Genomic DNA, 13,909 nt, shown 5'->3' with positions numbered 1-13,909 from the left:
TAGTGTGTACTGCTGCTGCTTGTGCTGGTTGATAATACTGTGCTTTCTGTTTAAATGAGTATGTTGATTAGTGATATTGCATACAGCCTTATTAGGAATTTCCTACTTTATATGTCTTTAAGAGACATATGCTCATATGCATTTTTCAAAGAACAGAGAAAGAGGTAGCTAACATGGGGCGATGCCAGCTACAAATAAAATAAAAATATCATGTTATCAGCTGCCTCTTATCATCTGACAGTACCAAAGACACAATGTTCTGAAGGATCTTTTAAATTGTATGAATATTTCTAAACATTTCCTCATTGGCTCCATGAAGCACTTGCCCCCATATGCACAAACCGTCTGCCCTGATCTGAGACTGAACATGCACTTCTGTGGTTTTTTTTCTTAATTTGTACATCTGTAATTCTTTGCATTTGTAACAAATCTCAAATTGCCTCAGTGGGTATGTTTCAGATTTTCTAACTTAATCTAATCTTGTTTTAACAAACTGTTACATTTCTCTCCAATAAGTTGACTCAGTGTAATTGTCAACACGGACTCTGCCTCAGGATTCCCTCTGGAGCTGACAGCGTTGTGATTTGGACATGTTTGCGATTTAGAGTGCAAACGACAGCTAAGCCATCTGGCTAAGCTCCTAATGCTCCATTTATAAATTACACCACAATAGAAAGTGGATTAACAGCTGTTGATGTAATCCCTTAATGAGTTTCATAGTGCTTTCTGTGATTTACTTTATCCTGCACTGATAGCAGGACTTCAGGAATAATACACACTGCTGAACCAAATTAGGTCTTTTTGGCCTTTTGACATCTTGACATTTTATGGTAATACTCAAACATAATGATTCTCAAATGAGAATAAAGCAATTCTGTCTCTTCTTGTTCTTTACAGCTGCATTAATTGATTTTTTTTTCTTGTAAACACAACGTTGACATACTATCACCTTATGAAGTTGGCAAATGTGTCAGCAAACAGTTGTGAACATTCTTTAGGTTTGTGACACCTTTCACATTACACACAGTAAATCAATGTTTTTACATTAACAATGTAAAAACATTGATTACAGCAGCTCGAGGTAGTGTGTCCCAAATACATCACAAGTCCTTTCTGTCTTTCTCTTTCTCTTCAGTCAGCTAACTGTTCCTGGAAGCCGATCTAATGAGACTGAAACCAAATGAGAAATATTGAAAATGAGTTGTGCAAAACACTTGGTATCCCACAAAGTAGTCTGGGTGTCCATGTAACCAGATAACAAAGACAGAATCAGGGGTAGGAAAAAAGAGAGGAGCAGGTTCCTGAGGGTTTTCCAGGGTGTCTGCGCAACAAGGAAAGCTGTAAAGACAAATTGAGAACTAGCCAATAATACAAAGGAACAGGGATATAAAAGACACACAACTGCTAAACCATTCAACTGGAGTAGGAAAACTAAGGTCAAAACTTTCCATTGGTCTTTTTTCTGTAAAGTCCTTGCTTTATTTGTCTTTTTCTCTTCCCTTTTGTTTTCTCTGTCTCTACCTGTGTTTTTTCATCCTTCAGCTTCTGTCCCTCTCAGTTTCTCTTTCTGTGACTGTTCTTCATCTTTTCTCCTCCTCCTCCTTTCCTGGTCCTAGCTGTCTCGCCCTGATAGTGTCATGTACCTGGTTGTAATGTCATTATATTGAGTTTTTGCAGAAGGAATATGAACTTTGCAGATGACAAAAGCAGTATCATAAATTTAGATTTTTTTTTTTTTTTTTTTTTGGAATTTGGCTTGTTATGTTCTGAAGCAAATTGGCAGTTTATAATTAAATGCCACTAATCATTGTCCACCCCAGTCTGGCAGTAATAACAGCTTAGTAATAGCAGCATAAGAAAAAGAGATTTACTTCATAGTATCTTGTTCTGCTTTTTATTTTCTTACATTATGAGAAAGGCTTGATGATTAATGATTTTAAGATGTTGGGAAAATAAATCTGTTGTGGCTAAACATCACCACCTTCCGAGAACTCGTGTTATTCACCTGAGGGCACTTCAGAAAATGTTTTTCCACTCCTTCATTTCCTGTTATCGAGATTCCCCAGCTGGTCTGGAGACTCAGACCTGCCACCAGTCTCATCCCAGTGAAAAGGCAGCTTCTCAGAGCTCCAGGCCGCCATCACCACAGATAGATTTCGCATGTTGAGTACAAGGTGCACTTAATCAGCTCTGTGACCTGAGACACTGGTTTGACTTGGCACCGACTCTGACTGGCTGCCGTCTCCTCTTCATCTGGATGGCATCACAGCCGCTCTTATCTCACTGCCGCTCCAAATGCCGCACATGCTGGCTGCCCACATAACTGCCCCTGTATAAACACACGTACACCAGCTGTGTGCCTTAGACAGTTTCTGTGGCATTGTAAAACATTTTTTGTGCAACATTTTATAACAGCAGTGGGGTCACCGGGAGGTGGTGGCACTGGATACAAAGCTTCCAACTGTCACAACAGAGGCCGAGGTTCACACCCAGAGTCCCATCTGTGGTTAGGTTCAGGCATCGAAAGCACTTTGGTTAAGGTTTGAGAAAGATCATCGTTTTTGATCAATCTAAATAAACACAAACACAGTCTGAAGTCACCGTGAACTTTTTCTGGAGTAAACCAGACCATGATCTTTCCCCTAAGCTTAACCCTGTGAGTGCCTAAACATTACCATAAAAAAAGTATTGTAGTGCAAGATCAGATATTTCGGTGGAAAACAGAAATGTCGTCTGTGAACATTCCAGCGATAAGTTCAACATCAGCATAACAACATTTCCTCATAATAACAGAAAACATAATTTGCTCTTGCAAAGTAGTGTCTAGGAGACAGGCTTGCATTCACAGTGGAGTTCTTGAAATTCATCAGGAAGCAGTAATGGGGGAAATTACCCTGATTTTGGGATGTGGTGGACCATTGTGGTCTGCGTGAAAACCATATTTGTTCACACATCGACCATTACTGTTATCAGTCTGCATTTTTTTTTACTACTATAAATGTATAACAAGTGAAAATGAAATACAAATTCCACATCTGCACAAAAAGGTGGTAATTACCTAATATGATTTTAGAGCCAATATAATATAAGCTGATAGAGGAAGTATACAAACATATCAATACATTTTCCGGTATTTAATTTGTAGTTTTAGCGCATGACAGCTAGATACAGAAGCATGCTCACTGAGAAAACGGATACCCCAGTTTATTTAAGCCCTTTTTATTTCCATACAGAGAGTGGCCTGAACATACCTGATACTTAATGAGCCTTTCTCAGGGTTTGCTGGCTCTTTGTCTGCATGTACTACCTTGCCATGTGAATCTTTCTTCCTTTTCCATTGGCAGTGCAGTACAGTTTGGTTCTTGTCCATGAGTTTTCTGGACCATGTGGTCTAATAATTTGTGTAAAAAGGTGTCTTTCTGATGCATTTAAATGGTTCATTTCTCCAGTCATTCAGACAAGTCTTTGCCTCTCACTCACTTGCTCGATCAAAAACAAGCCAACACACATGCTAGAAGCTGGCTCCAGTTTAGAGATTACTGAGGGGAATCTGCAGGACAAAGGAGGTTTTGAATTATACAATTTTTTTTTTTTTACCGAAGTGATGGGCAGCTGTCGGTGGGTACACGCAGTGATACAGAAACATAAGAAGGGCTGCAGGCATCCAGCCAAAGGGATAGATTTTATAGAGGGTGGAAACAGTAAAAGGCCTGCAGTTCTTGGACTTTCAGGGAGAGTCTTTGGTGTAAATCTTAAAAGGCTGGGCACATCTGACATGGATAATGGTGTAATGATGTTCAGCCCAGGCCTCCAGCATATTATTACAAGTTTATTCTTGTTAATCCCACCTGTTGTGTCAAATTTACTGATCGTAAGTGTTTGCATATAAAATAAATAAAACTGGTGTCTCTGTTTTAATTTAGATATGATTATTATTAGATCGTTTACTTTGGTTGAGTCACTAGAAGAAAGAAAACAGTGTGGTTAGACAGAGATGAATATGGTAAAGTTGAAGTACACACCCTGAGCCACTGCTCTTACTACAGGCCTGGACACAGATTTTTGGTGTATTGATATTAATCAAATTGGGTCTTTCCAAGGACTGGCATATACTTAAGTGTAGTTATAAACTGTTTTAATTACAATCAGATCGGGTGTTTCCCTGAAAAATAACAGCTGTCTCATTGGTGACTCATCAGCCCTGGGATCAGTTGAAGGAGGGGTTTGGTTTGTGTGTGTTTGTGTATAAGTCTGATTGCGCATGTAGTGTATTTGGTTTGTGTTTTATGGCCATATTTGATATGATGAGCTGTCCTCTGTTTATAGTTGTGTCAAAATGGAAAAGAGCTCTGGTCTTGTTGCAGTGGTCATATATCTTTAGCTTTATGGCTGTCTGTCTGTGTGCCATGGTTTTGTGGTTGAGTTTCTGTTTGACTCTGGTTCTGGGCCACATGATGTGTCTCGTAATCATTAGACGCATCCAAGAGAAATGCAGGCTGGGTGTTGTGGCCACAACTTGACCACATACGCAAATGCACAGTATATGAAGAAATATGACAGCACACATGCACTTATTCTTTGATTTCTTTACTCATAAACACACACACGCTCATATATATTTAGTCAATCGCTCATGGAGTAAGCATATAGACACGCACAGTCAAAGACACACTAACTCGCACACGTTCATTTTCAGCTCTGGTGGCCTGTGGGGCCCTTGTAGTGCTGAGAGGCCACAAACGACAGCTTTGTATACTGGGAGGCTGGGAAAGTTGGACCACAACACACACACACACTTTGGCCGTGTCAAAGCCAGTGCACAGTTCTGCCCAGCTCAATAGGCTGATTCATTAGAGCCTCCTCATGACACCAAAAGAGAGAATGGACTTGCAGTAAAGGGAGGACAAGGAGACGGGAGTGTTACAGCTCAGTGCTCTGCAGCTGAAGTTTGACATGACCTGACAGATCAGGTCAGTCCTAAAGGAAAAATCCACCTAAAAATATATTTTTCATCTTAAGCCTTTCATTTTCAGTTATATTCTGTATCTCTCTTAATCATTCCAGACAATTGTCTTTCTGGGAGTTTGTGGGCAGAAACATGAGCACTAGGAACATTAGTTTTGTGAATATTATATAAATTCATTTGTATTGTTAGTATGATATGATGTGTTCCCTCTTTTCTTAACTAGGTTTTTAGTAACACTGACTTGTAACAATAAAATGAGTGCTGTTTTAAGTGCTGTATTCACTTCTATTGCTCCTCCGTTTTACAGATGTGTGCTGTAAAGGAAACTTGTTATGATGACACATCTTACTGCTGATTATCTCAAGAGTTGCTTCAGCAAGTTAACTTCAGTCACATTTACATGTACTAAAATTTGTTTTTTATTTCTTCTTGCAGTCATCTTAAAATTTCTTTTATTCTTTGGTCTAAATGAGAAACGTCACACACTCAGCTCCAAGCACATAACCACAAACGCTGCAAATTATTTACTATCTCCATTGTGGTCCAGTTCTGCTCAGACAGTCCAAATATATTCTAGAGAATTTCATTAATAGCGACATCATATCTGTCACAAAAGTGCACTATACAAACATCATCACTCTTTATTTTACTCTCTGGTTTATCCAAAAACTGAAAATTTAGGGGGTCCTGACATCCTCCATTACGCGTTATTATTCACAATGGAGCCACATGATGATTCTAAAATATTTACACACATGACTCATTCTGTCCTAATGCATAAAACCCCCTCCAAAAATGTCCAAACCCTTTTGTTTCCAATAGCGCATCCCAAATTAATTTTATTTTTCTCTGCTGGAGAGATTTTTTTTTTTTTTTTTTTATAGAGGTTGTTTTTTATCTAATATCATTATTACTGAATCTGGCAGCCAGCAGTGGAAATGTGCTGTGGAGTGGAGTGGGTGCTGTAAGTAACGATGCTTGGCAGCAAGCTGTGTTTATCTGGATCTCTCCCTCACTGTCTCCACTGGAGTCAGGCAGGCTTAAAGGCCGGGCCTCCTGTTGATGATGGTCTCTCACGGCCCGACCCCCCCACCCACCCTCTCTTACCCCCCAGATATCGTGATGTTTACTTCTTGTTTTAAACGCTCCCTCTGGACCACACCGGGAGATTAGGATGAACTTTCACTGTTGTAGACGAAGATGACTGCTGCCAACTTGTGTATTGTTTTTCTGTGCAAAGGGTTATTAAGTGTATGTTCAACTGATCTAAATTCACTTTCAAACAACATGCCCTTGTCGCCGTTTTAAGAATTTGGATTATTAAATTTAAGTTAACCCTGGAAGCATGTTCTAAGTCCCTGTCACAGTGTGCATTTTGACCATAATGAGCACCTCCTGACCTTGTGCCAGACATGGACTCATTAGCTGAAACACTATATTTACCTCTGTCACATGGTGTTACAGTCAACATGGGGAATTAAAGCACACCCCCCACCCTACGTAGGCTATGAGTCTCCACACCCCACACTCGGACAGGGTGGGGGTCGCCTCAGGACATGAGTCGACCGAATTTTCTTGAATAAACAAGAAAAATAAATCTGGATTATTTATAAGGCTAAGTGCTTGGGGCCATTTTGTCAGGTTTATTTATTACAAAGTATGACATTTACTCATGCATTATTCATTCAATGTCATTTTTTGGCAACAGCCAGAGTTATGAAATAAGAAACCTTACAGACTCCTGATAAATACATACAGTTCCACTATACAGACACATACACAATCCTCTCCATTGTGCCTGCTGCAAATCCTTCCTGTATCATCTGTTCAGTTTGACAACATATTCCTCATATTTCTATACAGAAGCACAGTCAGTCACTGCGACATAGGCCTTCCACAAACACACTTTGCTTTCCATGCTGGACACAGGCCAGCAGGCCACTGCAGGTGAATCCTAGCACTTCCTCTGGGTTTTTCAGGGGATTTGAGCTTGCGTCAGCAGTTACGTTGCTTCGCTATCCTCTGGTGTTTGCAGGGAGTAGAAAGGGTTTATTCACTCTGCATGCACAGAGTTGGATTCCAGAAAAATTATGTTTTCTGTACCCACTTGATCTGATTTTAAGGCACATCATGTTCTCTTTCATAAGAATGCATGCAGGCAAATAATAAGACAGCTATTGTATTGTTGTTTTATTCTCGTTGATGCTGCAGTTGTGTGGGTATGGCCTTTTTTTGTTTTACTGCTCCTGGCTGTATACTTAGTTGTTTTTGATTAGGGAAAGCTGCATATTTGTCACATGTAACAGTGGAAAGAACTGCTGGTTATATCCACAAATCGTTTATTATGGCTCAAGATGGGACAAATGGCAAATTGGAATGGATAAAATGTCAGGATGAACATGGCCGAATGCAAAACTGCGGTCCAGATTGTCGAGGACAAAAACACTCTGCAGGGTAAATACTTAAAAAAAACACTGGCCTTGCATCTCTGTCTTAAGTGTTGACAGGGTAAATGATGGATGTCTGTTTAGACGCTGTCGACTGTGGCGTAGCAGTGGTGTTGAGAAGCCAACTTTCTGTTGCCTCTAACTCTCTTGGAGATCTCTCATTTTAAATGCCACTATAGCCTCACACAGTGTAGCTGTTGTTGTTTATGTTCTCATGCCACAGTGGATGTTTAACCCTCGCTGTCCTCTTCCTTACCATTTGGTGGCCTTGATGCGCAAATTAGTTTTTTCTTTTTTTGCCAAACCAGAGAGGAGAGAGAAGATGGATTTGTTGATTTATAATGCTTGAATTTTACTATAGTGTGTACAGAGACTTTAGAGCTCATTCTGCTCTACTTGAACCATATAATTACCTACCAGCATGAGTGCTTATTAACTTACACTATGCATACACCATCTACCATTTTCAAAGTGCACTGCTCCATCTTCCTCCTTCATCTCCTTAAAGGAGGTATTGTAGAAAGTTACAGCCAGCAATCTCACTCATAAATAATCTAGACATACATCCCTTTTTAACCCGTGGAGATAGCCGGGCCCCTGCACAGTTCACTCAAATATGTGCTAATGTTAGACAAGGCATCCAGATCCAGCTATGCTGCGGGAGGCCAGAGGGCGAGGTTTATTCTGGGACAGGTATGCGCAGTGTGAGGGAGCTGGAGGGATGTGGTCTTGGTTCCTGTGTGTGATATGCCGTTTAATAAATGCATGTGTGAGGTGTTCACATCTGAGGTGTCTTAAGGCCAGTGAGGTCCATGCAGGACTGTGCAGGTTTGATATATTTGTGCAAGCATGAGTCATTAGCCGTCAGCCACAAATTATTCCTGACAATTCTGAGATTGCTGTTTATTCCAGTGCAGCTCGAACACACCACAACTAAATAGTTTCCAGTGTGGGAGATTCACTACTTTCAGCCCTGACGAGGGGTTGATCCTCTCCTCCTAGACGTACTTTGATAAACATAAAACCACACTCACCGCACAAACAAGCAGAGCAGGCAGGGAATCCCTTCCACTTAGAGATTGACAGCTGGGTATACAGTTGCTTGGCTGGACTGCGTCTCCCCAGAGCCCCCTCTCTGAGCTTGAATAATTGATTCGGAATTGATTTAGACTCAGCTGGCTCACTTGCTTTTGGACACTAGGATGTATTTTTGCTTCCTATAATTATTGTCTGCCTTGTTTCTGTGCTGGTCAGCAATAAAGCCAAGCTTTTACCTTCCAAGTGGAAGCATTTTCGAGGAAGCAGCAATTAAAAATTCATTTGAGATTTGTTTGTTGCTTTGTCTGACCATAAATTACACACACCAACAATTTGCTTTTTACATGGGGGAAGTTAAATGTATGTGTATGCCCTTTTTAATCCTTCCAAACAGAGTTCTGAGAAATCTGGGGCCTCTTGGAAAATGCTTCGGTCTTCTTACAAGCTGTTGAAAACCCACTAATGGAATGATGTCCATAAAAGCCTGCAATGTGCAGCATGGCCTTTGTTATTCTCAAGTGAAAGCGCACATGCTTAGCGCAGAAAAGTTTGTTAGAAGACATGAAAGGAAGGAGGGAAGGACTGTGGAGATGCCTCCTCTGATGAACTTTGCATGGGCAGCCCCGTCAGTGAGTCAGCCTTTCACATGCTAATTTAATGTCATTCCCCTGGCCTCTCTTTATATCACCGGAGTTAACAAATTGACCTCATCACAACGATGTAACAGCACAAATACACGTGCTGTAGAACGTATATTCCCCAGAATGTCCAAAAAGTAGTAATATTTAACATTTTGCTATGTATGTGTTTTTGAGCTGGACTTTAAGGGAAGATATTTCTTTCTTACGAAGAGGTAGATGAGAAGATTGAAACCACTCATGTCTGTTTGGTAAGTGTGTGGCTAGAGCCAACAGCTAGTTAGCTTCATTTTGCATAAAAACAGGAAACGGGGGGACATAGCTAGCTTAGCTCTCTCAAAGGACACCCAAAACCCATCTGCCAGCATCTCAAAAGCTCAACATTTTATGTATTGTTTGTAGAGTTGCAATTGCCAGTATTTTAACTGTCAGTTAATCTGCCATGGTTTGTTTTTGCCTGTGTATTCTGAAACCCCAAAATCACAAAAAAAAGGTCTCAAAATGTTCCACGCGTTGATGTTTTGTGAAACTTTCCCAGTTTTTTAAAATACCATCACCTCCCTCCTTCCTTTGTTTTGGTCAAATCCTCCTCAACACTCTTTTGTGTGGAGGGAGATTCCTCACATGAGGAGGTTGTTAAGCTGCTATCAGGGAAAGTGCTGGATGTCTTTTGGAGGAGTAATGGGGAGGGAGAGACCCTTCCATGGAGGGAAGGAAGAAGGGGAAGGCTCTCTTGTCAGATGTAGTTGAAAGAAGCTGGGGCATTTTTTGTGCCTTGCCAAGGACTTTGGAAAATTTTGCAACAGTAATTATAAGTAGGAGAGGTGGGATTTAAATTAAGAGTTTGGTCTCAAAAGAAAGGTGGGGGTGGGTAAAAATTTTAAGGGAAGCTAAGAGGGAATGGGAGGAGTAAAAGGAAGTAAGAGAGAGAGATGGAGTAAATTCAGAAGGTATTTGTTTTTTTTATTTCAGAAAACTTTTCATTTCCCTCAGAATAGTCACTTTTCCATGAAATCTGACCCAATTAATACATTTGTTTTATGGTCTTGAGGCTTTTTTTCACAAAAGATCATTGCAGCACCCTGGGGGCAAAAGATCCCGTCATCTTACTCGTGTGTGTGTGTGTGTGTGTCTGTGTGTGAATTTAAATCAGGTTTACCCCTCCCCCTTCCCCTCTTAAACCCCTCCAACACCACCAGCGTCCACTGAATTCACAGTTTTACCCCCTCTCTGCATACTGGCTGGTCCTCTGTTGCCCCTGCAGCAGATAAGTCGGCACAGATAAAGCAGAGCTGCTCCTGCTTCAGTGGGGAAAGAAGAGCACGAAAGAAAAAAACAGAGGGAGATACTGTAGGAGGAGCGTGAAGGAAAGAGGGCAGCAACAGTTTTACACTGCTACAATGGGAGAGGCGTGTTAGAGAGAGACACAGAGTGAGCAGCACAGGCAGAGGACTCACTGCAGTGCAGGTGGATCACAGCCGTCTGGTGAGGAGGAAGACTCGGAGGCAGCAGTTCAACTCTTATTGGCTGTCGGGCAGGTTTGTACTGCAGTTTCTATACAACGGCAGCTGATTGTTGCATGGTTTGTGCCTCTGTGTGCATGGTTTGTGCCTCAGTGACTGATATAATGGATGCTGTGTTCTCCACCATCAGGCCTGCTATCTCACTGCTGTCCGTTTTCATTGCCTCTGTGCAGTCGTTACATTTCCCAGAGCTGACAGTACCAAGAAAAAAAATGTTTTCAAGTTTGACAAATAGATCATGTTTTTATTTTTGCTGGTATCACACACGCAAAAGTTCAGGCTTCATGAGAAACTTTTAAGCTGCGTAGAAAATAGACGACTTAATGCTTTTGGTTGCTTGCTGCTAAATGAAATAGCAGAGGCCCTCTTCCTCCTTTCAGATCAAGAGCTCTTTTACTATGGAGAAGAATAGAGCTGGTAGCTGTGAATGGGCCTGAGATGGTTTTCTGTGTGCAGAGGAGAGGTGCCGCCCTCTCAAGTGTCAGCATGCTTAGTGAGTAGGTGGCTGGGGGTGGGGTGGGGGTGTAGGTTCGTTTACTTGCAGTTTGCGGAGGGGGCTGGGTTTTAATTCATCTGGGCCACACTAATGTGACAAGCTATTACCTGTGTTTGGTTCTCTACAGGATATAAAATGTGAAGAGTGTTGAGGGTTCAGGATTTCAGTTTCTTCCTGTCCTGTGACTCATGTCCCGCTCTTTACCCCCTGAGGGAAAGGAGGAGTGATACAGTCAAGTGCTCTAGTGGATCTGTCTTTTCATAGGTGTCTGTTTACTATTGACTGAGCAGTGATAAGGGGCAGTTAGAAATTGCTTGTTTCTATTTCTGTCTGTTTTTTTCTCAGTTTTCCTCTTAAAGGCCCCCTTTCATGCTTGACTGATGGGAAAGTCTGTGGTTTGGTTGCTCATTTTGGTATTTGCCTCTAACAGTTGCTGCAGTTTATTTGATTTTTTTATGTTGCTCTAGATGTTTTGCATGATCAAGGAATTGCATTCCACGTCTCAAGGTTATGGAGCATTTCTGCTTGTTTTCTTTTTCCTCTTTAACCTCAACACAAGAACGAGCGTGGAAATCTGTACGCCATTTCAGCCCAATCATATCGATTTCAACATAACAGATCTTTGCCAAAGATTCCCCCCCCTCTGTTGAGGAGTTTATCTGACAGCAAACTGTAATCATCTGTTGGATTGGAAGTGAAGTATGAGAGAGATCTGAGTCCAAGTTGAATCTTGTTGGTGCTGCAATTGTTCTGCACCAGAACTTGCTGCTGTAGAACCATGCTACAGTGCAATAAAACAAGCTAACAAAGCCACAAAATGTCAATTTCAGGTCTATATAGAGAAAACACTGGATATTTCACAGCCAAAGGGAAATGGTGCGTTTTAGGTGTTGTCTTACTCCGTGTCGTCCTGACAAGTGCAGCTGAAATATTTTCCCAGCCACTGGCAAATAAATCCTGACTTGCTGTCAAGTTTGTCTCGTTTGCTGAAAGGATGAAGTCTGATAGGTTCACCTCAGTGACACAGACACCTGCGTCCATGATGCTGTTGCCTCCTGGAGACAATGACCTCCACACATATGTCCTCCTCTGTTGTTTCACCATTTTTTCTGCTGTCTTCCCCAAAATACACTTTGATTTTTTTTCTTACCTTGGCCGTATGTAGGAGTTGTAGGAGGATTGTGGATCTTGTCACAGTCATGTTGTAGATTGCTCACTAATTATGATTAGTTGCTTTGGAATCGGGTGCTGACATACCGTCTGACGTGTGCATACTTTCTACATGTCGTGCTCAAAATGCCTCAGGATTGTATGGTTGCAGTTACTCTTGCTTTGCAGATGTTTTACCAAAGCGTAGAATAATTCTGCTTTGTAGAGGGGTAGTTACAATCAGTGTACACATTGCTGCTTCCATGGCACTCGTTGCCATGGTAATGGCCTTGGTCCTCTAAACAAATCCTGAAATGTCCAATCAAATATTTGTCTGGGGTTCTTTTTCTGAGAAGCAATAAAACAGGGCCCTTGCAACAGGCTTTGTTTGGTCTTCATCTTTTGGCCATTCTCTGAGGTTTTCTCATTGTTTCAGGAATGGCTCTGTGTGCCGGGGCCCTTGAAGAAAATATTGCTGCTTCAGGCCGATTGATTTGCAGCCCTGCTGGCCTTGATTTCCTCTCCCAAGGAAATATTTGTATCCATCTGAATTCAACACCACATGCCTGTTCTCAGGTCAAGGTTTTGAGATATATCTTTGTGGCAAATGAAGACAGATTTCGCTGTGTTACATGTGACTTATTGTACTTCAAACACGTAATTCAATAACATTTTAAAAGTAGCCAATGGAACTTACTTTTCCCCCCATGCTGAGTCTGAGGAGGTGAACATTGAGTACTACCATGGTGAGGTATTGTCCCTGTGTCTCGATCAATCCCGGTGACCCAAGCACCTCTCTAGCTCCTCTCCTTATGTTTCCACTTTAGGAGGGATGATAGACTGTGTGTCTGCTTGTGTGTCAGTGAATGAGTGTGTCTTGTACAAAAAGACAGGAAGGGGGTGTCTTATCATCCAAGAAATGGGTGTTGCTTTTCTTTCTAACTTGTGTTGTAAATCACTGGTTTATGTAATGGGGCTCTGTGTGTGTGTGTGTGTGTGTGTGTGTTTGTTAAATAGCTTGGCTAGCCCGCCTGTGATTATGTCATACAGCATGGTTTCCAGCTGTCCGAGTCAGCTGCATTTAATTTTGCTTTCAAGAGAGTTATCCCCAACCACAGTTTGTGTGTGTATGTGTCGCTTATGTGTGACCGCATGTGTGTTTGTGTATCCACACACTGTACATATTTGTAACTTTTAAATTTGTCTAAATTGTTTGTATAAAAATGCACTTTCAATAAATATGGGGTGTCATTTGCTGGCCCACAGAGTGAAGAGATCATCACTGTCAGTTGCTGGCTAATGAAAGCTCTAACTCTTTTTTTTTTTTGCTCCTCTTTCATGATTGTGATTTGGGTCTGATAGAAGACTGCGGTCCAGCAGTTAAGTTAAACCAAATGTATTTGGGCTGGGTCCCACCGAGGGTCTTAAATGTGAGTTTTGACAAAAAGGACAGCGCACATTACAGCTTTAATGCAGGTGCACACGCAGGGCCCCATACTCGCTGTGATCCGGTTTCCTTGCAAAAAGCAAAGCAAGAACATCACATCTTTGAACCCACAATGTGAAAAATGCATGATCATTTAGTTTTATCAGCACTGAGGTCTTTTATAGTTTGATCTTCCCATGGACAAGGGAAACCGATCCTCATTTTC

At 41.4% G+C, this 13,909-nt stretch overlaps 1 protein-coding gene across 3 annotated transcripts in view; it reads left to right on the top strand.

The window, feature by feature from the left end:
- The window catches only part of add3a (adducin 3 (gamma) a), a 98,340-nt gene that overhangs the window by 19,733 nt on the left and 64,698 nt on the right, over window positions 1-13,909 (top strand). Inside the window, exon 1 of one of the 3 annotated variants that reach the window (XM_041035571.1) lies at window positions 10,525-10,627. The exons of the other annotated variants lie outside the window; for them this stretch is intronic. The gene's annotated coding sequence lies outside the window, so the exon portion shown is untranslated. Of the gene's footprint in view, window positions 1-10,524; window positions 10,628-13,909 lie in introns of those variants that run through there. 3 annotated transcript variants of the gene reach the window in all.

The sequence above is a fragment of the Toxotes jaculatrix genome, chromosome 4 (assembly GCF_017976425.1).
Source record: "Toxotes jaculatrix isolate fToxJac2 chromosome 4, fToxJac2.pri, whole genome shotgun sequence".
Taxonomy (NCBI): Eukaryota; Metazoa; Chordata; class Actinopteri; family Toxotidae; genus Toxotes; species Toxotes jaculatrix.
The sequence above is the reverse complement of the archived record's forward strand: the minus strand, read 5'-3'. Positions and strand labels throughout refer to the sequence as shown.